The sequence below is a fragment of the Brienomyrus brachyistius genome, chromosome 2 (genome assembly GCF_023856365.1).
Source record: "Brienomyrus brachyistius isolate T26 chromosome 2, BBRACH_0.4, whole genome shotgun sequence".
Taxonomy (NCBI): domain Eukaryota; kingdom Metazoa; phylum Chordata; class Actinopteri; order Osteoglossiformes; family Mormyridae; genus Brienomyrus; species Brienomyrus brachyistius.
The window spans coordinates 47,130,446-47,155,818 of record NC_064534.1 but is presented as its reverse complement, the minus strand read 5'-3'; the positions used below and the strand labels follow the sequence as shown (position 1 = coordinate 47,155,818).

Here is a 25,373-nt window from a genome sequence, read left to right as displayed (position 1 = left end):
CGAGCTTTAAACAATTCATGCCTCTCTGCTTGTTTCCTCTTACATGGGGTACCAGCTTGTCTCCCCCTCTCGTAAAACACCCTGAAACATTTGCTGGCTGGAGGTATGAGAGGTATGTAAGGGAGATCCCACCACGCACCATTAATCCTCGTAATTGCCACCTCATCTCCACTGTCACCCATCTTCATTTCTCCCCTGAAATTCCCACACCATCTTTTCAGCCAGTTCATTGCACCTGGGCTTGGAGAAACCAGCCTGGTCCAAAAGAATGTTCTACAGATGGCTTCATGGTCCAAATTAAAACTCAATTCGCATTTTCATTCTCACCAGCCGGAGATTCCGATATGCTGAACAATAAAACATTCTTGATCAAATTTTTTCTTACGTCATACATTTCATGTTCCTATCTCAGAGCTGGCATTATGCTTAAACTGTACAAATTATGATATCTCTTTGGCCATTTTGGGAGATCTGAGCCTCATCTAAAACCGATTAATGATGGACCAGTCTCACACACACACTGATTTGTAATATCTAATGATATCTGGCTTAGACCATGGTTGGTGTGAAATCCATGTCCATCACCAGTATTTTAGGTCTTCCATATATTTATGGGCCCAGTTAATGGGGGCAGGCCAAATAAACAGACCCCTCTCCATTTGCCAAAACAGAAAGCAGATACCACAAGTATGATCTCTGTTTGGTCTGTACAGATAAATACCCTTAGCTCCTTTGCAGCGAGCAGAGGCCCGTGATTGACGGGGGTTGTAGGCAGCTCCACAGTCAGTTGAACCTCCCATGGCTGTCGGGGTTGGTGTCCTGGGTCCCTGGGCAGCAAAGCCAGGCTGCTGCAGAAATCGGCCAGGGAGAGCCTCAGAGGTATCCTCCAGCTCGCCACAGGCACCTCATTTCAGCTGCTGTAGCTACGTAACAGCAGGTCACTCTGTGTGTAGATGGGACCATTTATTAGCAATAGTGATAGCATTAATGATAGCGATAGCATTATTGATAGTGATTGCATTAACAATAGTGATGGCATTATTGATAGTGATAGCATTAATGAATGTGATAGCATTAATGATTACCATAGCATTAATGATAGCCATACCTTTACCAATAGCATTACCATGCCATTTGTGGCATTCTAGCTTGTGAGGCTTCACTACACTTGGTAGCTTACAGGATGGTTGCCTCACCTCGCAGCACTGCTCAAGACTCACAGGCTGCCACCGACTGAGGGCCATTTCTGTACCACTGAAGCTCCAGGATGTGACGCCGATGTTCCTGGACTGCAGCGGGAATAGAAAGCCATACAATAAACAGCCCCCATCTCCACTGACACTTTCAAAATTCATTGACGGCAAAGGATGCATCTTTTCTGGCTGGTTCATCACACGACAGTTATTTATTTCATGCTGCTGAAGATGGTCAAATGGAAAACGGAAATCTATATTACTTTGGTGACATTCACAGATCTCCTGAACATCAGGCTGTTTTCTTTAAAGTGGTTTGCTTGGGAAAAGCATGTGACTCCTTGGGCTGCCACACTGTATGACATGCTGGCCGAACCCACAATAACAAGCTTACAAAGTACCACATTATTGATGACATCACTCACAGGATCACCATTATGATTGCTGCAGTCGCTGATAAACCTCAGATGAGGCTCCTGCTCCTTGAAAGACACCCCCTGCTTTTATGATGGGCCACGTTTCTTCTGTCATCGAACGCTTTGGCAGAACAGGGGTTAAAGACAATGTAATTTCTCACAAGACATAAATTCCAGAGAGTCTGACTCGCCTAAAATTCTTTTTTTAACTACAACAATCCATTATCATGAAATAGAGAGGTAATTTGATTTTTTTTTCTCTTGCTATCTCTCTTGCTAAAGTATTTGCTTCAAAGACCATGTCAGTACCTCCCTGCTCCAATGCCAAAGGCATTCTGACTCCAGTTTAACCCAGACCCAGTGCTCCCTAGTGGCAAGACGTCACTGGCCTGTCAACAAACCACTGTATTCCACCTCACCCCATTGATCAAGCCACCTAACATCCAGAGGGACTCCCTCTATTTCTGATATCTCACAGTATAGCCATGCCGTAACCATGGCGACCGCATTAGCCCAGCTATCAGTCCTATAATCCTATCTTCCACACATATTGTCACAACAATCCAGGTGTCCTACATCACTTAACCTTCTGAAAAAGCCCAGACAGATCTCATAATCCTCAGATGTATCGGTTCACAAGCACATATAATAAATGCAAGAAAAATCATGAATGAAATTTTGGACAGAAGAACATTTAATTACGTGCATATGGAATTTCTTGTAGAATTATTATAGAAAGTGTAAATCTGATTCAAGACAAAAGCGTTTGGAGGAGAACGTGATAAGATGCCCCATGTCCATTCTGTCACATCTGCATGTCAACATCTGGCAGAATCCTCTGAGAAACAGGCGACTTACAAAATGTAATGAATTTTTTTTCTAGAGTGCCCACAAATCATCTGTCAAACAGAACTAAGGTGCAGAAAGAATGTTTCATCTAAACATGGACACGATCCCATGAAAACATGAGGGGCAGGTGAGCAAGAAGAGGACACTGGGTTCAAAGGTCAGGGCTTTATTGCACAAGCGTTCAAGGTTACCTGGAAATGACGGCTTTCAGGGTGCAGGAGAGTTCTCACCATGTCCATCTTTGCCTGCAGAATATAACAAAGACAGTTGTGGAGTGATAGATGGTTTCATCCTATTTTATTCAAACATCCTTCAGCAGGGGACCACAGGTGGGGGTAGGGGGGGGGCTCCTCACTGAAAGAGATTTACAAGACAGCACTCATTAGCGTGGTGGAAGCCAGGTGCAGTTCACTATTTGTATTCCCAAGTCCTGAGTTAGCAAGAGAAGGGAGATACAAGATGACTGAGTTAGCATGAGAAAAGTAAGATTAATGCTAATGCTAGTGGAGAGGTAGTTAGGGAGGTCTGAATTAGTATGTGAGGTGAAGAAGCTGAGAGAAAGAGAGAAAGAGGTCAGGATCAGTGTGAGGGGAGGTAGTTAGGGAGGTTTGAATAAGTGTGAGAAGTGAGGAGGTTGAGAGAAGGAGGTCAGGATCATTACGTGGGGAGGGAGTTAGGAAGGTCTGAATTAGTGTGAGATGGAGGCAGGTAGAGAAGGAGGTCAGGATCAGTATGAGGGGAGGTAAATAGGAAGGTCTGAATTACTGTGAGGGGTAGGGGATAGAGAAGGAGGTCAGGATCAATGAAAGGGGAGGTAGTTAGGGAGGTATCAATTACTATGTGAGGTGAAGAAGTTGAGGGAAACAGGTCAGGGTCAGTGTGAGGGGAGGTAGTTAGGGAGGGCAGAATAAGTCTGAGAAGTGAGGAGGTTGAGAGAAGGAGGTCAGGATCATTATGTGGGGAGGGAGTTAGGGAGGTTCGAATTAGTGTGAGATGGAGGCAGGTAGAGAAGGAGGTCAGGATCAGTATAAGGGGAGATAAAGAGGGAGGTCTGAATTACTGTGGGAGGTAGGGGATAGAGCAGGAGGTCAGGATCAATTAAATGGAAGGTAGTTAGTCAGGTCTGAATTACTGTGAGGGATAGAGCAGGAGGTCAGGATCAATTAAAGAGAAGGTAGTTAGGTAGGTATGAATTACTGTGTGGGGTAGAGAAGGGGATCATGAGCAGTGTGGGAGGAGGTAGTTGGTGAGTTATGAATTAGTGTGAGGAAGTAGAGACGGGGGTCAGGAGCAGTGAGGGGGGAGGTAGAGCGTGAGCTATAAATTAGTGTGAGGAGGTAGAGACGGGGGTCAGGAGCAGTGTGGGGGGGAGATAGTGAGCTATGAATTAGTGTGAGGAGGTAGAGATGGGAGTCAGAAGCAGTGTGGGGGGAGGCTGACAGTGAGCTATGAATTAGTGTGAGGAGGTGGAGACGGGGTCAGGAGCAGTGTGGGGGAGGTAGATAGTGAGCTATGAATTAATGTGAGGAGGTGGAGACGGGGTGAGGAGCAGTGTAGGGGAGGTAGATAGTGAGCTATGAATTTGTGTGAGGAGGTGGAGATGGGGGTCAGAAGCAGTGTGGGGGGAGGTAGATAGTGAGCTATGAATTAGTGTGAGGAGGTGGAGATGGGGGTCAGGAGCAGTGTGGGGGGAGGTAGATAATGAGCTATGAATTAATGTGAGGAGGTGAAGACGGGGGTCAGGAGCAGTGAGGGGGGAGGTAGATAGTGAGCTATGAATTAGTGTGAGGAGGTGGAGACGGGGGTTAGGAGCACTGTGGGGGAGGTAGATAGTGAGCTATGAATTAGTGTGAGGAGGTAGAGACGGAGGTCAGGAGCACTGTGGGGGAGGTAGATAGTGAGCTATAAATTAATATGAGGAAGTGAAGACGGGGGTCAGGAGCAGAGTGGGGGGAGGTAGATAGTGAGCAATGAATTAGTGTGAGGAGGTAGAGATGGGGGTCAGGAGCACTGTGGGGAAGGTAGATAGTGAGCTATGAATTAATATGAGGAGGTGAAGACGGGGGTCAGGAGCAGTGTGGGGAGAGGTAGATAATGAGCTATGAATTAGTGTGAGCAGGTATAGACGGGGTCAGGAGTACTGTGGGGGGAGGTAGATAGTGAGCAATGAATTAGTGTGAGGAGGTAGAGATGGGGGTCAGGAGCACTGTGGGGAAGGTAGATAGTGAGCTATGAATTAATATGAGGAGGTGAAGACGGGGGTCAGGAGCAGTGTGGGGAGAGGTAGATAATGAGCTATGAATTAGTGTGAGGAGGTATAGACGGGGTCAGGAGTACTGTGGGGGGAGGTAGATAATGAGCTATGAATTAGTGTGAGGAGGTGAAGACGGGGGTCAGGAGCACTGTGGGGGGAGGTAGATAGTGAGCTATGAATTAGTGTGAGGAGGTGGAGATGGGGGTCAGGAGCAGTGTGGGGGGAGGTAGAGACGGGTGTCAGGAGCAGTGTGGGGAGAGGTAGATAATGAGCTATGAATTAGTGTGAGGAGGTATAGACGGGGTCAGGAGTACTGTGGGGGAGGTAGATAATGAGCTATGAATTAATATGAGGAGGTGAAGACGGGGGTCAGGAGCAGTGTGGGGGGAGGTAGATAGTGAGCTATGAATTAATGTGAGGAGGTGAAGACGGGGGTCAGGAGCAGTGTGGGGGAGGTAGGTAGTGAGCTATGAATTAATGTGAGGAGGTGAAGACAGGGGTCAGGAGCAGAGTGGGGAGAGGTAGATAATGAGCTATGAATTAGTGTGAGGAGGTATAGACGGGGTCAGGAGTACTGTGGGGGGAGGTAGATAATGAGCTATGAATTAGTGTGAGGAGGTGAAGACGGGGGTCAGGAACACTGTGGGGGGAGGTAGATAGTGAGCTATGAATTAGTGTGAGGAGGTGGAGACGGGGCTGAGGAGCAGTGTGGGGGAGGTAGGTAGTGAGCTATGAATTAGTGTGAGGAGGTAAAGACGGGGGTCAGGAGCACTGTGGGGGGAGGTAGATAGTGAGCTATGAATTAGTGTGAGGAGGTGGAGATGGGGGTCAGGAGCAGTGTGGAGGGAGGTAGATAGTGAGCTATGAATTAGTGTGAGGAGGTGGAGACGGGGGTCAGGAGCAGTGTGGGGGGAGGTAGATAGTGAGGTATGAATTAATGTGAGGAGGTGAAGACAGGGGTCAGGAGCAGTGTGGGGGGAGGTAGATAGTGAGCTATGAATTAGTGTGAGGAGGTAGAGATGGAGGTCAGGGGAACTGTGGGGGAGGTAGATAGTGAGCTATGAATTAATATGAGGAGGTGAAGACGGGGGTCAGGAGCAGTGTCGGGGAGGTAGATTGTGAGCTATGAATTAGTGTGAGGAGGTAGAGATGGGGGTCAGGAGCACTGTGGGGAAGGTAGATAGTGAGTTATGACTTAGTGTGAGGAGGTATAGACGGGGTCAGGAGTACTGTGGGGGGAGGTAGATAATGAGCTATGAATTAGTGTGAGGAGGTGAAGACGGGGGTCAGGAGCACTGTGGGGGGAGGTAGATAGTGAGCTATGAATTAGTGTGAGGAGGTGGAGACGGGGTGAGGAGCAGTGTAGGGGAGGTAGGTAGTGAGCTTTGAATTAATGTGAGGAGGTGAAGACGGGGGTCAGGAGCAGAGTTTGGGGGAGGTAGATAATGAGCTATGAATTAATGTGAGGAGGTGAAGATGGGGATCAGGAGCAGTGTGGGGGGAGGTAGGTTATGAGCTATGAATTAATGTGAGGCGGTGAAGACGGGGGTCAGGAGCAGTGTGGGGGGAGGTAGATAGTGAGCTATGAATTAGTGTGAGGAGGTGGAGACGGGGGTGAGGAGCAGTGTGGGGGAGGTAGGTAGTGAGCTATGAATTAGTTTGAGGAGGTGGAGACGGGGGTCAGGAGCAGTGTGGTGGGAGGTAGATAGTGAGCTATGAATTAGTGTGAGGAGGTGGAGACGGGGGTGAGGAGCAGTGTGGGGGGAGGTAGATTATGAGCTATGAATTAATGTGAGGAGGTGAAGACGGGGGTCAGGAGCAGTGTGGGGGAGGTAGATAGTGAGCTATGAATTAGTGTGAGGAGGTGAAGACGGGGGTCAGGAGCAGTGTGGGGGGAGGTAGATAGTGAGCTATGAATTAGTGTGTGGAGGTGGAGACGGGGGTTAGGAGCACTGTGGGGGAGGTAGATAGTGAGCTATGAATTAGTGTGAGGAGGTATAGACGGGGTCAACAGCAGTATGGTGGGAGGTAGATAGTGAGCTATGAATTAGTGTGAGGAGGTAGAGACAGGGGTCAGCAGCAGTATGGGGGGAGGTAGATAATCAGCTATGAATTAGTGTGAGGAGGTACAGACGGGGGTCAGGAGCAGTGTGGCACTGAGAGCAGATCCAGTTTGGACCACGGAGCCCAGAGCAGCCTTCTTGGTGTCTTTTCCTTGCAGAGCTTCACCAGCAGGTTTCCCACTCTGCTCGTCCTACCGCCATTCGTGTTTCTTTTTTATTTTTCAACATTTTATAGTTAACATTTTTCATGTTCACTGGTAACATTTTTTTGTTTGTCTAAGGTTTTTTCTTTTTAACCTTCAAATTTGATTGTTGTGCTTGTTTATCTCTGTATGCATATAACCTTGAAATCCTATAAAACACGTATAAAATTATGCCCATAAATGTGTACAGAGCTGCATTCAGCTACCCGTCAGGTGCCCAGGTCCAGAAAGGCGCCCACCGACCACAGGGCTGCACTGCTTTGGCTCAGACCCATCCTGAAATGATCGTCCAAACCAGGTTCCTCCATGTGTTCCTGTGTCACGGGGTCTATGGGGTCCCCCTGGCAGTCCCACCCAGTGGGGACCAAGGAGCAGGCCAGCTGACCTTCTGCTGCCCCTCTGGGATCAATGTGCTGCCCCCCCCCAACCCAGCATTGCAGGCTGGCTGCTGTTTCTGCATCTCACTCCCCCAGCACCACCCAGCCACATGTCTGCAAAGAGGAAGACAAGTCAGACATACAGAGCCTGTGGAAAGCTGAACGGGGAGGGGGGGGGGGGGTGGATCCATTACAGCGGGGAAGGAAAGAGGAGTGCCCACTGTCAAAGGAAGGATGAGGTGATCCTATGAGCTTTCAGCAGGACGTCCCAAACTAAATGGGACTGGTCTCTGAGCCACCATGCAGGGAGCGGTACCACAGCAAATCATGGACCTCCACCATCTTGCCAGCTCTATTAAAGATCCACACTGGAGTCTGAAAGGGTGCAGAGGGTACAAGGCTGAAGAAGACTCCCCCATTAAGCATTTACCTTCATACATTTTGTGACTCACAGATTGAGAATATGCTCCATCCATCCATCCATCTGCCAACTGCTTATCAGCTATAGAAAACACAAGGAATGAGTCTCGGGGACACCCAGGTCACATTCCCACACTAAGGCCAATTTGGAGCCAACTTTTTGCCATTTTTTAGTAAGATATTCAGTTTTCTAAATGGAAACAAGCAACTAAACAACCTTTCATAATCCATCTTAGTGCAAACACTGCAGGTGCAGCTCTTGGTGGCTGGTTTGCTTATGAAGAATGATTATGCATCATCCACCAAGGGCTGCCTCTGCTCGAAACAATGTGTTTCACCGAGAACAGGCATTACTATCCCTGCCCTGAACCTCCCACACAAACATGTCAATCCTCTTCCAACTGTGCTTATCCTAAAGGGACTATAGAGGAATACAAAGTTAGGTCATTTTATCTAGAGCCGTGGAAAAAATTAAGAGACCACTCTATATTTATCAACAGCATTTTTAAATCCTGTTTTAATCATGGTTCTGCTGGCAGGAGGCTACACTGAACAGCAGGTTGTTTTCAAGTTCAAAATTTCTAAGACCACAGTACATAAGAATAAGGTGAAGCAGGAGACACTGGGAATGACCAGAAACCAGCCAGGTAAAGGGAGGAAGCAACATTCTAATACTAGAGATGACTGTTAACTTATATGACAGTTTCTCATGAATCGGAGGATGACATCAAGTGACCTTCGAAAGAAATGGGAAACATTAAGTGCAAGTATGAAGTGCACTGCTAGGACAGTTCGCATCAGGCTCCTAGAAGCAGGACTGAAGTCCCATAAAGCAAGGAAGAAGCTCTTCATTGATGAGAAACAGAGAAGAACTAGGCTGCAGTTTGCAAAAAATAAAATAAATATATATTATTCACAGATGCACACCCATAAATTGAGTAATGAGAGAAACAAGAAATTATACTCTGGTCTCTTATTTCTTTCTGCAGCTATATATGTGGTTCAGCAGGGCTACATTATTTATTGACATTTCACATTAAAAACTCACACATTTATTCATTTTTCATTTAATACCATATTGATTGTGCTGTGAATGTATGTATGTATGTATGTATGTATATTTATATCATTACGAAGGCTGCTAGTACAGTAAATTTTGTAATTGTGCAAGCCACAAGCACAATGACTAATAGAAATCCTTTGGTTTAATCTATATGTAGAAACTTCCTCCCCTTATTTTCTGGATTGGGAGCCACTTTTGACCTCTGCCCATGAATCCTTTATTTGCAGAACCAACTGATGAAGAGCTTAACATAATTCTTATAGGGAAATACCTTCGATGAAATCACATTCTAATCTGAACTTGTTTAATGGTAACTAAATTACACTCTAATGTCACCCTTGTCCCTAGAAATACCTACCCTAATTGCACATAATGAGCTTTGTCTGCACTGTGTGGGTCAGCCTCACAAAACAGGCTTTAAGCGGACCATGTTCAAGCAGACCAGTGCTGTAAAGCATGCATGCAACTGCAGCTGGAAGATCATCCCTTTCCATCTCTTTTATGAGACACAAGAGGATTGTCCAAGCTAACCACAATATCCACTTGGAAAACAGATGTTCAGTGAGAATAATAGTCACAGATTTCCTGTGAGGAGTCAGCCGGACCGACGCGACTACAGCCCGAAACCGAACAGAGATATTGGAGAAATTTGGGAGCTGAAAATAAAGACAGCAGATAGGCTTCGTTACAGCTCTGCTTTCAGGCTGGCTGCTTTAAGCCAAACCTGCTTCCAATCCCGCGAGAGTGAGCTGCACACCGGCTGTAAAGTGATCCCCTCTGCTCTCTCCTAGCCCCCGTCTGCGCAGACAGGCACAGCAGACGCAAGGCAGGGCTATCGAGTTTACAGGCCCAGACAGTGCTCGCAGACGGGGAGGAGGGACACTTCCTGGAGCTCTATATTTGGACTTTGGGTTTTGTGAAGCCAATACTGCTGCAGTTATTCAGAGATGTTCTCCACAGATCCCTCCCCAGGACAGCTTGGCTACTTGTCCTTAAATACAGTACCAGTCAAAAGGTCCGACATGCCAAGCCACCTACAAAGGAGAGTGATCATATTGCATCACATGATCAGGCCACCTCACCTAAACACTGTAGAAATAGAGTTTGACCAGACAGTGAAGAAAAAGTGGCCAATAAGTGCTCAGCATGTGTGGGACCTCCTTCAGGACAGCTGGAAAAGCATCCCAGGAGGCCACCTCATGGAACTGGCATAGAGGGGATAATAGGGTCAGCCAGTGCCTGGAGCAACTGGGGTTAATTAAGGGTCTTGCTCATTGGTGGGTCACTCTGTTGACCTAGGGATTTGAACAGGCAACCTTCTGAGTCCCAACCCACAGAGCTGTCCCCCCAAAAATAAATTCTTTTTTTATTTTTTTTAATTCAGTGCATATTTCCATGTTTGTTATTTAAAAGTTTTGATGTCTTTATAACTATTATAAACTGTAGAGAATAATATAATTAACCATTCTATAGGCATGTGTGTCCAAACCTTTGACTGGTACTGTACTGCACTAGCAGACCGAAAACTATAAACTGAATCATTCATTTAACCATAATGTTCATTGGAAGACATCGTGCACATGCTATTTCCCAAACTACTGAAGCATCTTCTTCTGCCTGCGTGCAGTGAAATGCCGCAGCAATCGCTGGCTCGCTCATTAGCCATTTCTCCTATGCTGGACCTGCTGCCCTGTGCCTCCATGAAGGAGGTCAGCAAACACCTTCGTCGTGGCATCACCTCTCCCCATGTATGCTGAACCATGGGGAATGCAGACTCATAGCTCAGGCCACAGAGAGTGCGTGGTAGAAGGTACCGAGCAGGCTTCTTTGCGGACACCTGAGGTGCGGCCGTGTGGGTGCAGATAGGAGGGGGCGGAGCTTGCTCTTCAGGTTTCCCTAACCTTCAGGAGGTTCTTTTCTTTGTATCACATCTCCAACAGGCACCCCCCCTCACAAATGTACACCCAGCGCCCCCCCCCCACGCCTCCAGCCCCCACCCGACATCTGCTTTCTCTTCCTGTGATTGAAAAAAGAAGGCCCCGCCGCTTCATTACAGCTGATTTGCATAGTAATAGCGTGCATATTAAGCGGCCGCTGCAGAGGGTGGCCGCTCTAATGAACACCGCGCGCTCCTCTGTTTTAACTCAATTTCGCCTCATCCATATTCAAACGAGCCTGAGGGACAGCGATGGGGCTCCCGCTGAAATTGCAGCCGCCCGGCCGCACTCCCACCAATCTATCCATTAATCCAATTAATTAGAGCCATTGATATGTGGCAGCCATGGCAGCTTGGGCTGGGCAGCTGTTTGCCGGCTGCCTCGGAGTGGTCAGCGAGGCGAGGCGAGGCGAGCGAGGCGAGGCGAGGCGGGAGCCCCCAGGAAAGCCGCTGGAGAGGGACGAGTGCGGGGTGCGCGCCCCCCACTGAGTCGCTTACGCACACCACACCGCTATGGTATACAAACCACCCCCCCCACCGATGGACTCCCGCTCCGCCCCCGTAGCAATTTCATTGTTACTTTTGAAATTTTTTAATGAACTCGACGGAGGGAAAATTTGATTTATCAATGCCACCGTTAGTTTCCTGTGGCGGCAGCTTGGTCATTTGTTTTTTAAAAGGCTGAACGTAAAAATGGCCATGAATCCATCAGCTAGAGGGGAGACCTTCCACACCGACGTTCATTCCCAGCGATAATTGCCGAAATCTCTAAGGATTAAGAGCAGGAGATCGGGAAACGCTCCATCCGCTGGTCCCCTCTGGATCCGCCACTATTTCCTGGTCAGATTTCATGGTGTGCCGCAGATGTTTGGAGGGAGGACCCTGCGCGGGGCACCTTTCTGCCGTCTCTCCAACATCTTGAGAGGAAAACCAAAATAGAATGCTTCTGAGGCATCTTAGCAGGAAGCCAGGGGCGGCAAACGCAGATTACCATAGAAAAATGAATTGTCTTGACAACATCTAATGTTTTGTGACACGGCGCAAAATCTACCCAGCTCTCAGGCCGAGGGGGAGAACAGCTCATTGACGATATTAAATTAAGCAGTGCGGCAGTGGACAGTAATTCGGTTTTCTGCTTTGCTACCTATCGTCTGGTGCACAGCGTCATGGTGACAGTGACTCTGCCCCTCCCCCCTGGGGACTCCTCACACCCTCTGCACCCAGCTGACACCACCACAACCCACTAAGCAGGTCCCTGCACGTGCCCACCGTCATCCAGGATGGACCCGCTCCGTACTGGAGACTGACAGAGGGACTCCTCACCTCCAGCTCTGTCTGCATCCCGTTCAGTATCTGCCAAGCTTTGTAGGAGGGATTCCAGGTTTACCTGTACTGGAGAAGTGCCTATGGAAATGTATGTAGGCATCACACACACACACACACACACACACACATTTGTATTTACATCTTTGTGGGGACTCTCCATTCATTCCTATGGGCAAAACTCTAATCCCAAATATGACAACCTTAACCAGTACCCAGTCCTAACCTTAACCATAAGTAACCAAACAAAATACGAGACCTTTGGCATCTTTGGTCTTTTGATTGCACTCAGAGATTTTTATAACGCTGAGCCTCCCCTTTTGGGGACTGAAAAGGAGGTACTCATAATGTAAAAATAACAGGATTTTACCACATTGTGGGGGCATAAATCCCTGGGACAGCAGAGAAGTAACAAGGAAACACAATGAGAGGCAGCTGGAGTTAAGCACTGAAGAGCAGGAATGTTGGGCAAGACTAATACGAAACAGGCATGGCTCGTTAGGGTCACGCTGGGGAAGGAAACAGGAGGATCAGCTGGGCAGGGTGTGACACTGGCTGACCCTACAGTCTCCTCTAAGCCAGCTTGATCAGGAGACCTCCTGTGGTGCTTCTCCAGCTGAGCACTCATTGGCCGCTTTTCCTTCACTCTCGTCAATCTCCTGTAAAGCCATATCTGCTGTGTCTAGGTCAGGTGACCGGGTCATGTGATGCTGTCACTGTGTCACTCTCCTTTGTAGGTGGCTTGTTCTATCCAATCTCTTAACATATACTGTATATATATAGGAAAGTAATCAAAAGATATTTCCAGTGTTTATATTTCCATCCATCCATCCATCCCTCTTCTAACCACTTATCCTACACAGGTTTGTGGGGGAACCAAGACCCCAGTAGGCTGAGGAGCACCCTGGACAGGATGAACTTTATATCTCTAATGTGTTCATGTAGTGCTGAGCTCACGGTGAGCCAAATTCAAGATTGCAGTTATAGATCTGTTATATTCTAGAGCTGCCCAAAAGCAAAGGCCACCAGCCTCACCCAGACCTGTCATATGTGACATTTTGAATACAATTTCGGAAGAGAAACTTCAAATTACACACAAGATCATTTCAATGTGTTTTAATTCACATCACAGTGAAATTTTTACATTTTTTCCTCACTAACTCCATACCCAACTGAAAATATGTTTGGTAAAAGCCTTGAGAGGAATATAATGTAATAAGGTTGTAAATTAATGGGAAAAGACAAGCTGCCTTGTCTGGAAATAAGTTAGACTGGAAGATGGTATATCATGAGTATACAAATGGGGGGCGGGTATCGCTTTCTAAAATAAAAACAGAAAGTGTAAGAAGGATATTTTGCATATGGTTGCATGTGTCAGTGTGAATTACTGTGTAGCAGGATTACAGCCTCTATTTTATTTTCACAATCCATCTTCTCCCTTATTATGGTACCGCAAATATATATGTATTTAAAGTTTATTTGTTCAGACTATGCAAGCTTCCCACCTCCTGGTACACAGGAGAATACCCTGCGCTTTAAGCTATAAGTAATTCCCTGCCTTGCTAATCTCCCCATGTGCTAAATGTTTCCATACAGCGGTGCATAGGAAGGGCTTTAGCGTTAGCATGCGTTTGCCTGCTGCTACAATTCCATCTCGAAGGATAAGCTAATTGCGATGACGACGGTCTTTGTTCTGCTTTTATGCCAGGTTCAGCTCTGATATAAAAGTTCTTTGAGCCTTTCCTATGCCTCAAAAAATTCCTTTACAATAAAGCACCACTGCGTTCAGAAGTTAGCAGGAGTTAGCGTGAGTTGCCAGGGTTTCTCCTGGGGTGGAGATGATGTAAAGACTAATCTGGATAGCAGCACTAGAGGAAGACACATGGTTCCCCTTATGCTGCAGCCAAAGTGATGTATAAAGTGTACACAGTGGTGTTTTTATTTGTTTGGAGAGTTCTCAGATCACTTATTGCTGGTAGGCAATTCTCTGCAGGTACCGAGGCTCAACCTGTGTGTTTGTGACCTTGAAGCTCCAGGGATATTATTTCAAATCTAATGTGCAAGGATTCCCTCATGCTGTCCTTGTTTGTGATTTTTATCACAGTGTTATTATTGTTGGTGTCAGGGTCCCGCGTCGGCTTGGTAACCCGCGCAGGCCTGACCATATGCTACAGCTCAATAACCAGGACGCCGTTTGGTTTCTGGATGGCATCAGCTGGTTAGCGACATTTAACCTTTTCAGATGAGTTTTAAAATACTGCTTGTATATGTATGGTTGACCTGAATAATTTGACCTTAACTAGAATGGGATAATATGTTTAACCAGGTGCTCGATTCATCTCCCGTCAATAAGCACTTACCCAGTATGGGGGCTTAGTGGAATTGGAGCCCCTCCCAGAAAGCAGTGGACACCAGGCAAGGGGACACCCTGTGCGGGATGCCAGTGCATCACTGGATACGCACCCACACAGTAAGGGCAGGTTAGAGATGCCTAATGACACGTTTAAGAAGCACCTCGAAGAAATTTGTGAGACATGTGAAGAACATGAATATTCCACACACAATGGGGCAGGAATCAAACACACAGCCCTGGGGGTGGGGGGCCACTGTTCAGTGACACTGTCTCCAATGCTGCACTTGGTATTGGAATTTAGAGAGATGGAATTTATCCATCTCTCTGTTTGTAGTTGTCCTTGGAGAATTGTTCTGGATGGACTGCCGTCAACCCAGCAGCCTGTTTGACAAAGGGAGACAGTTTCACCTTCAAACCAAACATGGCACACTGACGGACGATCACGCACAGGTGGGTGGGATGGACCCGGAGCACGAAATGATCACGTGCACATTCACGTGCTGACCCTGCTAAGGACCTTACAGCGATGCCAATCACCCGACCCATTTAACACTGTCAGTTCCAAGGTCTTTCTTTTACCTGTGTGTCCTCTATAGACAGGCAAGGAGGCCCGCTAAAGCTAACACAGCAGCTAAGCTATCAGAGAGAGGAAGCAGGACAGCCAATCAGGAAACAAGCAGACTGACCGAGCAAACTAAGGACACCCACTAACTGTTCAGCCACCTGCCCTAACAGGGAACCTGGGTAGTGAGCAATGAAGGCTTCTGTTAGCCTCCTTGACATGAAGCATCAAAACTAACTTGGGTGGTTAGCAACAAAGAAGCTATGTGTCTTACAGATATTCAAGGCCTATGGGGGCGTGGTGTCCTGTGGCAGCCGTGAATAGACTCTAACCAAAGGTATCCTACTCACACACTCCTGCAGGGTCCTACTCACTGGGCCAACAGAGCAGCTAAGACTTCTGGGAGGACTTCACCAGCTCAGCACAGTGTATGATGGCGTCCACACAGGGGTGCTTTAATCCACAGGCTTAACCGGACTGAGGCTAATGGGCATCAACTTACCTTGTTTAACAAAATTTTACAACCCCCCCACACTTTCCTCCAATCTCTGCATCCACATGAACCCAAATAAAGATGAAAATGGTAGAAAAAATTATCCTGCTGTTAGCTTATATACTGTTTCTACAGAGACCTCCCGAGGAACCTCAGCAATAGGCATTAGCTACGAGTTATAATGAGCATCCTGCATTGAACAGCTGAAACCCACGCGGTTTCTCCTTTAGCATGTGACAGCACTGACCACAGGAGATCCATGTTGTGACTATAATAATAGGATTTTTTCCCTTATGGTTGGATGAGAAGTCGAAAGCTAGGCTTGGAAATAAGCTGAAATGAGACAGGATTCCTTTGCCCTCACACCTGCAGGGTTTGGGGCTTTGATTCTGAACCCTGCCCTCTGTGTGGACTGGGTCTGGTCTCCCTGTGCCTGACCCTCCTTCCACGATTCACAGACATACAGGCTACAGTAGGTGGATTTATGCCCCTAAACTGTATGTGATTGAGCATGTGCTCTGTGATCGACTAGCCCTCCTGGAATAGGCTCTGGGCACACTTTGTACCTGCACTGTATAAGCGGTTAAAGCAGATGGAAAGCTCCCTAACTGGCCTCCCATCTGTGGTATTCCCCTGGCTGGGATTGGCTGCACACTCACCCACATGACCCAGTGCTGGGTAAACGGTCATGGAGGGATGGACACATGGATAGCTTTCTGTTTAGGAATAAACTGTATGTGATTTTGCATACATCATGAATATTCTGGTCTGAGGTAAAGTCGTTCTAATGGTAGCGCCCATTAGGAGGTGAAGTGTGATAAACTGGCTTGTTTAAACATTAGTGCTCTCGCTGGCTACCAGCACACATACATTGACTGGTGTCTCTTCAGCAGTGCAGGCTGAGTGAGCGAATAAGCGCTATCTGCTTCCTCAGCCTCTCCCTGGCTGGCTCTGATGATTTGGGGCCCACTTTGGATACTGAGACATTTTCAGTCTCCGACAGGCAGGTGGTGCCCCCCAGTGCAGCATCAGCAACTAACCAGGGAGGTCAACCTGAAACATCGGGGCTGCCCTAGCGGCCCCCACCCTGTCCCACCCCCCCAGCCAGGAGCTTGAGGACTATTTAGCCCTGCCCTCCACATACCAACGCACCAGTGAAACGGACAGACACACACACACATCACACACAGACACACACTGTTGAGTTTCTATTCCAAAGTTTACGGTGAGGAGGTGGTGATGGGTGGGGGGGCAGTGTCCCTTTAAGAGGCCTGTCACGATAATGAAAACAAATGGCACTGTCACCAGGAGCGTGAAGAAGGACTTCATTTGTGAGGCATCTCAGCTAGAAATCTGAGGCTAGCCGTAGGTAAGAGAGAGAGAGAGAGAAGAACCGTGGAAATGAAGGCAGCCGAATGAGAGCACTCACTGTAATAATTGTTCAGGGTCAATTATTCCCAGCGCGGAGCTGTCATCCTAAGACGCATTACGTATGTGCCGCGCGTAGGCACACATGGCGACTCACACGGCCTGGCGTGGCTCGGCCCGGCCCGTCCTCCAGCGCCCGGGTTAGCGTACCGCACGAAGGCACACGCGGCGACACACACGGCCTGGTCTGGCTCGGCCCGGCCCGTCCTCCAGCGCCCGGGTTAGCGTACCGCACGAAGGCACACATGGCGACTCACACGGCCTGGTCTGGCTCGGCCCGGCCCGTCCTCCAGCGCCCGGGTTAGCGTACCGCACGAAGGCACACGCGGCGACACACACGGCCTGGTCTGGCCCGGCCCATCCTCCAGCGCCCGGGTTAGCGTACCGCACGAAGGCACACATGGCGACTCACACGGCCTGGTCTGGCTCGGCCCGTCCTCCAGCGCCCGGGTTAGCGTACCGCACGAAGGCACACGCGGCGACTCACACGGCCTGGTCTGGCTCGGCCCGGCCCGTCCTCCAGCGCCCGGGTTAGCGTACCGCACGAAGGCACACGCGGCGACTCACACGGCCTGGTCTGGCCCGGCCCGTCCTCCAGCGCCCGGGTTAGCGCACCGCACGAAGGCACATGCGGCGACTCACATGGCCTGGTCTGGCTCGGCCCGGCCCGTCCTCCAGCGCCCGGGTTAGCGTACCGCACGAAGGCACACGCGGCGACTCACATGGCCTGGTCTGGCTCGGCCCGGCCCGTCCTCCAGCGCCCGGGTTAGCGTACCGCATGAAGGCACACGCGGCGATGCACACGGCCTGGTCTGGCTCGGCCCGGCCCGTCCTCCAGCGCCCGGGTTAGCGTACCACACGAAGGCACACGCGGCGATGCACACGGCCTGGTCTGGCTCGGCCCGGCCCGTCCTCCAGCGCCCGGGTTAGCGTACCGCATGAAGGCACACGCGGCGATGCACACGGCCTGGTCTGGCTCGGCCCGGCCCGTCCTCCAGCGCCCGGGTTAGCGTACCACACGAAGGCACACGCGGCGACTCACATGGCCTGGTCTGGCTCGGCCCGGCCCGTCCTCCAGCGCCCGGGTTAGCGCACCGCACGAAGGCACACGCGGCGACTCACATGGCCTGGTCTGGCTCGGCCCGGCCCGTCCTCCAGCGCCCGGGTTAGCATGTTTAGAGTTTACCCAGTTCAGGAAGATCATACACGTGTTCGAGATCATACAAAGAGAAGTGATGCGCACAGCGTGTTTTATCACTCACCTCTCAGTGCTGCCATGAGGAGGATCTCTCGTATTGTGTTTATAAATTCACTTCTACGCAGGTCAAACGTCGTCTATAAAACAGTGTAAAGAAACTGAGCTGTAAATCTGTGCCATGTGATGTTTATGTATACATTACCAATTCTCTCACTTTATATTACATATTTGTATCTTCTTGCTGCTTTCTTCTTTTGGCTGGCAGAGGCGGGTCCACCTTAAGAGAGCAGCCGGTGAGTGAGGGGACGGCTGACCCCCCCGCCCCTGCCTCCACCCCCCCTTCACGCCTCGCTGTCATCGCTCATCGGGAATCGGTGGGGTTTATTTAATTTCTGTCTCCAGTGCCTTTTCTTTATTTTCCTATCTGTTTCATTTTTCAAAACTTTCCGCCTTTATCTGCGAGGCTCAGAGTTTCTCTCTATCCTGTGCTTTTGTGTTCAGCACAAAGGCAATTGAACTGTTATCCAGCGACCACAGACCAGCCCCCCCCCCCCGCCCCGTTCAATTCTTTTCTTTTACTCTCTCCCCTCCTATTCCGGCAGCTAACAGCTTCCTTCTCTTATCGCCCCCACCCCCAGCCCCGTCACCCCCCACCCCCTTCTCTGACTTTGACTTCATCTCTCAAGTGCAGTAGTTTCGTCTCCAGTCCGCTGTCTAGCTGCCCGACGTCGACATTCCGGTCACGTGCCCAAAAAGGTTACGTGACCCACTTCCTTATCAGCGACGGGCATTCTGGGATATCTCCACGCTAAGGCCTGTCTTCTCGAGAGCTATCTCCCCACTGTTGACTGCTGGGAGGACGACCTTTCTTGACCTTGTTTTTCTTTTTTTTTTCCCCACCTCAGCCGAATCTTTTACAGAATAAAAATGAAAGAGAGAGAGAGAAAAGACGAAGGGTTGTGCTGGGGGGGGGGGGGGGGCTCCCGAGAGACAGGCCAGCACCAGAGAGAGGAATGTTAGAATGCCAGCGTCCAACGGCTCTCGGAGTCTGCTGCATAGGAATCGATACCTGCCTGCCCAGCAAAGCCACCCTGACCTGCCCGCCGTCGGCCGCGTTTCACACAGTCCTCATATACGGCTTCAGGGTGAAGCCAGCGCTCAGAGCTCGGCCCCACACTGCTTCCCTGGGTGGCTCCCCTACATGTGCAAGGGGCCAATAAACTGCTGTCAGGCATATCATGGAGGGAAATGTCCTGCTAAACACTGTACCTCTCTGCTCAGATTATTTCACGACAAACTGATTAACATCTCAGATTTGATTAGAATGCTGCTTGTAGCAACTTTTTAAAATTCTTGATTAATTATTTCCCTGTACTTTTAATGCACTGATGCATTAAATTGGTATTAAAAGTCTTGGAACTTGGAAGAAATGGCCTAACATCTCATCCAGAGTGCGTCCTACTTTGGTCCTTTCTAGGCTTTCTAGTTTCAATGGATGTATGAGATAAAAAGTGTAACTTTCAAATATTTAAACCATTCAAAAGTTCTAAACCGAGGCCACCTTCACCTCATGGAGCTTCAGTAGACTAAGGTGGTCTCAGAGTCTAACTGGAACAACAAATTCCAGTGTCATCATTAATGACCTTCACTGACTGCAGGGTCCCACCCGTACAAGGGCTGCATTCCTGGAGCCCCATCTGTACAGGGGCCACATCAATGGTTCAGTCAAGTTAATGGCCCTCCAAGTATGGTGGGAGGCACAGGGGGGGGGGTCAGCACTCACAGCACCCTTTAAGATAAGAAGGGAAAAATTCCCTTAATCAATTAAAATCTCAAACCGTACCCATAACTCCATATACACATATAAACATCCCTCCTACCTTGCAATATCAATTTCGGTGTCTATTCCTTGACTTTATTCCTTGTCTAAGGATGGACAGGAGAAAGACACAGGAATATGAAAGCTGTGACGGTCTTCCTTAAGGTTAGAACCATCACGGTAAGTGATGCGAGGCTGACGCGGTTTAGCTCTTTGCTTGGGCATGAGCATGACTGGATGGGGGTGAGAGTTACATAGCGGGTCTGCAGGACAATTACAATACACTACCTTTGCGTTAACTTTTGTTTATTTATGTGGCTGGGTCAGAACCCAGACTTGTTTGTCTTTCTTGTTGGGTCACTAACAGGGCCTGATCTCTGCTGCCACCAGCAGGTCGAGTAGGGTAAGTGTAATGTGAGAGCAGACTTCACTGAAGGTCCAAATCCGAACCCGGGGACCCAGATTAGCCTTTTGTCTCCTGCCAGCCACTGCCCCCCATGGATGCACGATGGCGACTGTCCGCCATGGAAACACAAGTCACCTATGATCCCGATGATCCAGGTAAAGTAACTTTACACCTGAGCTCTTTGCTTTGATTAATAGCACAGGTTTTGCCTGCTGGTGACGCACGGCGCACGGGTCACGGTGAGACGTTCCCCCGCGATCAGAGTCACGGCTGAATCATTCATGACAGCAGCGCCCCGTTGCTGGGTGACAAAACTGAGGTATTTCTCTCTGCATGTGACCTTTGACACCTGACACTGCTATTTAACCTCCCATCGCTGGCCAATGACAGTAACTGGCACACAGGCCTCAGAAACAAGTTAAAAGGTCACCCTTTGTCCCACCATCTGTAATAGGCCTCCATTCACCTGAACAGAGGGATTGGAATTGCGGCAACATTAATTCTCCCCCGTCGTTTATACGGTTTCATGTGGCAAATTGCCGTTATTAGTGCATTTGCATTATCGATTGCCGATGGCCGGGTTTTAATTCCCGGGCCTCTCTGTGATGCTTTTTCAATTTCAGGCTGAACTGTCCCGCATACGTGCCGCATGGAGCCCAGAGAATGCCGGTAAATAACCAGCCACAGGCCACCATGCTGCACAAACTATCCAGGTGTTTGCCGAAGAAAAGGATCCAGCCAGCCGACCAATCGTAACTCTGCACTTTACAGCGTTTCCTCCTTTTCGCTTCATTCAGATCTGCCCAGAATTCCCTCCCCACACTGCAAATCTGAATGGAAAAAAAGCTATCTGTGATTCCCCTGCCTCCATGTTAGTAAACATTATTTTGCATTTACAAAGATTTTACACCTTGCTTACTTTATAAAGTGACTGAAACGGGGAACATTTTTTTCAACCGTGTCTGTGTATCCGTGATACGCCAATTTTAATTAAGCCACTCTGACACTCAATTAACAGCAACTTAGACTCACACGTTCTCGGGATTTTGGGAGAAGGCTGCAGTTTGCGGAACAGAGCAGCCGGAAAGCGGGAGTTACAGGCAGCCGGAGTTTAAAGCTCTGTATCCTGGAGGAGAGCGATATCCTCGGAATGCTGGCGCTGGCCTTCCGCGAGCTGATGATAATTAATGATAATTCATGATAATCGTCTTTTCCAGGACTAAAGGCGCTGATGCTGTGTAGAGCTACGTGGAGGTGGGAAGAAGGAAGGTTCTGGAGGCTTTGTGGATGGTCCCGGCATTCTGTGATGCACTTAACCTTCTTCCAACAGAAGTCTTTCGCATGGGAAGTCAAGGTGGATCCGACAGCCTGTGATGGTCCAAGTCAAGGTCCCCTCGGCCTTCAAACAGGAGGGAAAAACGCATACACTGCCCTCCCCCCCCCTGCCCCCCCCCCTCTGCCTCTCCACCATCTGGGCAGCTGACCGTGAGCGATCACAGCGCCGAGGTGAGGAACGGCATTTTACCTCGCCCCTGGCCACGAGCTGGGACGGGAGAAGGCACAGGGCATAAATCGGACGTCAGGGGTGGGGGGGGGGGTGGCGTGGGTAGCGGAGGGGGGAAATGGGGGGTGCGGCTTGTTGAGGGGAATATCAATCGGCCCGGCCCCGCTGTGCTGAGCTGGGTCTGCTTGACGAGAAAGATTAGAGCGGGTGGGAGGCGGGGGGATCTGTGTCATCGGCAGCTCGGAGAGTAATGGGCCAGGCCCGGTTCAAGGCGAGGGCCCGGAACATATTGCCATCAGACGCCCCGTCCCAGGCTGACGGACCATCTCACTGCCTCTCGCACCCACACGTGAAATAGAGGTTAACCGGCAATCCACGTTTTTTTCACCTCCCCCCCTTTTTACTAGGGATGAAAACTACCGTTGGGAGGCCCAGGACAATTTTTATATAGGATTAGAAAACAAAAATCAATATTTAATTATCTGTGAGCCTTTTGTGTCACTGCATCTTTAGATCAGTGAGTGCGTGGGGGCAGCTCTCAGCCATGTAAGTGAGTGACTCATTAAAGCGGCAGTATCTTTTTACAAGGGTTTTATTGCGCTGTGTTAAAGCTTAATGCGCAGGCTCCTTGGCTCGCCAGCATGCGCATCTGCGTGTGTGTGCCCGTGTGTCTCTGTGTGTCCAGACAGGCCCCTTCGTCCCAGTTTCAGGGTTTACGGATTTTCCCCAAGTAGGAAAAACCACTTCAGGACGAATAGAGTGATGTTTTGCCTTTGAAAGCGTCTCCCTGAGAGTCGATATTATCGAACTGAATGAACAGAGGGTGCGCACTCCAGAATGGGGTCCAGCGAAACTCGCTGGGGATCAGCTTCAGCTGTTTATTTTTATTTATTGGCACAAGGCGTCGCATGATACTTAAATGAAAATCCATGCGGTTCCCAACAAGACGCTTTTGGGTTCTGTACCTATCAGTTCCCTTCAGCTGGCATGGTAAGTAACGTGCTTGAATTTTCATTCATTGTTTGCCCTCCCCCATCATGTGAGTTCTGATGGAAGCTCGGCATCTATGAGTCATCTGTGATTGTTATCATCACAGTCATCTGTGATATATCATCCATCCATCCATCCATCCTTATCCAATACAGGGTCACAGCCATCCTCTGCCAGAAACTTGCAAACTCCACAAAATGGGAATCAAACCCAGAACCCTGTTGGTGAGAAGCTACAGCGCCACCTACTGAGCAGGCTGATGTATTGGATCTCAAAGAATCGCCATCCGTCCTACGGTCATCCCCATTCTCCCCACCGCATCTGCTCATGCACGCTGTCACGGTGGCAAGTCCCACAGAAATTAACCCAGCATGCCCCCCTGTGACGCAAGACGAGCAGCAGCTGGTACAGGGTGGGGGATACCAGCACTGAGGTGGCTGATAATCCGCACATCCATTACCTGAGCGAGTGGGGGGATTCATCCCAGTTAAGGCAGCAAGAGAGGCACCGGCTGGGTCAACGGCACGGTCAACAGCACACTGCTTCCCAACGGGCCCCTGCCCATTACTTACTGTGATGGATGGCCCAGCAGGGCGCAGTGAATCAGGCTCCCTCTCCACCATGGAGGGCTGGAAGCAATATAAGGCCCACCAGCTGGAAGGGTGCTGCTCCTCGTGGTGGGGGGCATCTTAAGCAATAGCAGGTGATGCTCAGCTCTCTACCCATGGTTTCCTTATGCACTTCAGACCTGTTCTTCACACGTCCCTCCAGGAAAACCCACTTTTACTCTGTAATAAACTCCCTTTCCCCAAGTTCTCAAATACACACATGCACATTGGCATACCCATCTAAATGGGGACCTTCCATTCATTTCTATGGGGAAAACACTAATCCCAATTATGACACCCTAATGCCCTACCCAGCCCTAACCTTAAACAGGAGTAAGCAAATGATATACATGACTTGACATTTTAAGTTTTTGGATCGCAGTCAGAAATTTTGATAAAATGATAATATATATATATATATTACGGATGTAATGATACACTCAACTCATGATTCCCGATTCTGAGTTCACAATACGATTTTCGCGCGATTATTTTAACAGAATGGGCTGCAGACATATTTATTCAAAAATATTCCTTTATTTATCTTTCTAAACTCTGCAAAACAAGTCCTCTTCTTATAAGTGCAACTGAAATTGAATAAAAATTGAATACAAATTGAATAAAATACTGTTTTTTTTAAATCACAAATTAATTTAAACAACTTCAAATAAAACGTAACGCTTTACATTAACTGCGCATTCATAATGCTTTTATATTGCATTCATAAAACGTTCAGTACACCTTCATAATGTATTCATTACGTATTCAGAAATCATTCATAAACATCATGCATGTATACCTTTAAATCCTAACAATTCCTTAACAGCTGTAATATTCATACAAACATTAAATAATAAAAATAAACATTATAATTGTATAATTTTGTAATGTTTGTTATTAATGTATATTAAAGCTGTTAAGGGGTGTTAAAGTGTACTTATATGTTGCTTATGAATGTTCTATGAATGCCTTATGAAGGTGCACTGAATGTTATATAAATACATAATGAATGCCTTATGAAGGTGCACTTAATATAAAGCTTTACCAAATAAACTAAGGTTTGCATGTGCAGCTTTTTAGCGTGGTTTGCCCTTTTAATAATTTTCGCTCTAGCGGTAGTGAATTGAGCTCACTGTGGTGCCGGTAGACATGCAGAACCATGTTCGTTGTGCTATTTGTGTATCTTATCAGTCTTTTACAATGTCTGCATACAGTTTTTGTCTTTTCTGTGCTCTTCTCGCCGTTTTCGTTTGTGATTACCGGAAAGCTAAAATGCCGCCACACCGCCGACTTAAAATTGGGGGATGCGTCCTCAAATTCGCTCGCCATCTCGCGTTTGGTCAAAACCAAAAATTGACGTACGACGTCGACGTGAATACGCAGTGACATCTGACGTCGAACTGATGTCGTGAAATCAAATGTAATATTACACCGGTTTTTCTGTTACGTAAAGAACCGTGAAGTACTCCTGAAGTAACGATTCATTTTTCCACATCAGCCGGTATAAATCGTCGTAGATTTACATCGATTTTTAGCCGATTCGCGATTCATCGTTACATGCCTAATCGATGTATACATATGCCAATATTGTACATTATTTTAATATTTTTCTGACCTTCCAATTGATGCATTATCTCTTTTACAGTTACTATTTGCTGTACTATTGAATAATTTTTTTTTTCAAAAAAACATTTTCTTTAAATTAAATCCTCCCTGTTTACTAATCATTTTCTGCAAGGAGTAACTAATTATTAAAATCAGTTTTAACCTTTTATCACCTGTAGCACTTGTTAAAATTCACTCTAATTTACTTGTCTCTTTTTTTACTTTGAGCTTTTTTAGCTTACAGGAAAAGTAATTAAAATTCATCATTACTAGCTCTGCTTGCTGACCTTCTGTGCCCTGGTGTTACGGG

The 25,373-nt window shown here is 48.2% G+C and overlaps 1 long non-coding RNA gene across 1 annotated transcript; it reads right to left on the bottom strand.

Moving 5' to 3' along the window:
• Nucleotides 1-416: 416 nt before the first annotated feature.
• On the bottom strand, nucleotides 417-1,731 carry LOC125724776 (uncharacterized). The gene is made up of 3 exons (XR_007387235.1): nucleotides 1,619-1,731; nucleotides 1,197-1,289; nucleotides 417-943 (listed from the first exon to the last, which is right to left on the bottom strand). It is a non-coding gene; the product is annotated as an uncharacterized LOC125724776 (long non-coding RNA).
• Between the last annotated feature and the right edge of the window lie 23,642 nt (nucleotides 1,732-25,373).